Here is a 2,516-nt window from a genome sequence, read left to right as displayed (position 1 = left end):
CCTGCTGACTTCCTGGGGTGGGGGACTGGACTTGATGATTCCCTTCCAACCCAAATGTCTATGAAATCTACCTGTAGTGGGGGCCCTGAAATTAGACACAGGACTCCAGATATGGCTTCAAGAGTTCTGCACATTCCAAGTTTTGTGCTGCTTGGACTGTGACTCCTGATATGAATGTGTGAGAGTCACTGATTTTTTTTCCCCCACGTGCCCTGCCCTGAAACCCTGGCAGATGTGGTACTGAGGCATCTATGGCTGGGATTGATAAGAGACGACCCAGGAGCTTTCTGGAAAGTTGGGGGGAAAGGACTGGTTTGGAGCAGCAATTCTCAACTAGGGTGCCACAAGATTTTTTTAAAGGGGGTTGTGAGGTGCTATGCAATATTAGCACTGTGAGGTGTGCAAACGTGATTCACATGATAAACCCACAGATTTCAAGTAGGAATCTGCAGTGTTAAAACCATCTTTGCAACAGAAGAATTGCTCTACTATTTTTCTGGGGTCAAAAAATCAAGTGAAAGCTGAGAGCTGGTATTTTCTGAATGCTCCTTTGAGCCCTTTGAGACAAGTCTTGAGGCTAAAAATGTTGGGAACCACTGGTTTGGAGGTTAGCAGGATGTTGCCGTCTAGAGCTAACAAGTTGTCTCTGCAACCTAGCCCAATGCATGCATTTTCCCAAGGGCTGTTGGGTGCAGTAGCCTTCCTTGAGATGCCTGCAGTTTCCGAGTCAGAAGTGCATAGCTGGGTTGAACTGAGGGAAATTGTCTCATTTGACCGCGTGCTGAAATCGCTTGTGAAATGCATTATCACAGCCTTGAGCCCTACAGATACCCAGACACATGTGCACACACACTTTGCAGGGTTCCCTGGCCAACCAGTGCTACCAATGTGAGTAGAAATCATTTTGTGCAGGGCCTGCATGATGTAGTGACTTGGGCACAGCTGCCACATCTTGTGATTTCTCTTCCTTTTTTTCTTGTTTGTTTTTCCTTGAAGCCCAACTTCTCTCTCTTTCTCTCTTTCTCTGGGGCCTGACGTGAGGCACGTCTATCTGCACGTAGGTTCGTCTGCAGCCCCTGGGATTGGGCTTTTCAGACCTGCCATTCAGTTGCATCTGACAGGGTGGCGCGGCTGTGAAACCTGTGCTGCTGCTTGCATGTGGGTGCCAGGGACTAATGTTAGGCACATGGGTTTGAGCACAGTTGACCCACAAGCTCTTTCTCCATGGGAGTTTGTGTCCTTTTCTCCCATTATCACCGCATTGCCCATAAGCTGCAAACATCAATACATGTTGATCTCCCATAAACAATTTCAGCAGCTTGACAGCTTTTTGATGATCATTTTTTAAGAATGGCATGAGATCTCTGACCTACCACTGATGGTTGAAGCGGGGCCAACAATGGAGGCACTTCCTGCTCCATCCAAGGTGAACCACAGAGTTCAAAGAGTTAAAACCCTTGTGTCTCAGGCAGCAACCCCAGAAACCAGTGAGGGAAGGCAACCTGTGGTACTTTGTCCATCCTTCTCCTCCCTAGCTAGGATCAGCGCTTGGTCTTCCCTTAATTTCTATGTATTTATGGGAGCTCTAGCCCTTCAGTATCTGTCGCTCATGAAGGCCACTCACTGCACCCTGGTAAAGCAAGGTGTTGCCATTATTTGCACTGGGCAGAAGGGAAACTGAGGCACAGTGGGAACAAGGGATTTGTCCAAGATCACATGGGAGGGAGTATATGCTGGAGATGAGAACTGCCCTGGGTGTATCACTGGCCTGGTCCACACTAGAAAGCTATATTAGGGGCTGAAAAGACTGCATGGCCTTACTGATGTAGGTAAAAGCCTTTCCGGGAGCACAGCTTTGCCAGCAGAAGGCAGCATCTGTCCTGGGGGGCCTTATGTAGCTGCCATGCACAAGCTCCTCTTGCCAGTGACTGTCCTGTCTTTGCCAAGGGGCTCTGCCAATACTGCTGTTGACACAGCTGTAGCGGCAGCAGCTCCATAATGTAGATGAGACTTCTGTTGATGTAACCCTGGATCCATTCCCCTCCGCCTGCCATTGCTCCTCAAGCTCCATGAGCAGCAATAGATTTCATAGACATCAGGGCTGGAAGGGACCTCGGAAGATCATCGAGTCCAGCCCCCCGCCCAAAGGGCAGGAAGTCAGCTGGGGTCATAGGATCCCAGCAAGATAAGCATCCAGTTTCATCTTGAAGGTGTTCAATGAAGGCGCTTGAACCACCTCCGGTGGCAGGCTGTTCCAGACCTTGGGGGCTCGGACAGTAAAGAAGTTCTTCCTTATGTCCAGCCTGAAACAATCTTGAAGTAGTTTGTGACCATTCGACCTCGTCATGCCTTGGGGCGCTCTGGTGAACAAACGTTCCCCCAGATGCTGGTGGTCACCCCTGATAAACTTGTAGGTGGCCATCAGATCACCCCTGAGCCTGCGCTTTTTCAGGCTAAAGAGCCCCAGGGCTCCAAGCCTGTCATCGTACGGTCTGCTTCCCTGACCTCTGATCATG

The sequence above is a fragment of the Alligator sinensis genome, unplaced genomic scaffold (genome assembly GCF_000455745.1).
Source record: "Alligator sinensis unplaced genomic scaffold, ASM45574v1 scaffold60_1, whole genome shotgun sequence".
NCBI lineage: Eukaryota > Metazoa > Chordata > Crocodylia > Alligatoridae > Alligator > Alligator sinensis.
Note: the sequence above shows the minus strand (reverse complement) of the source record.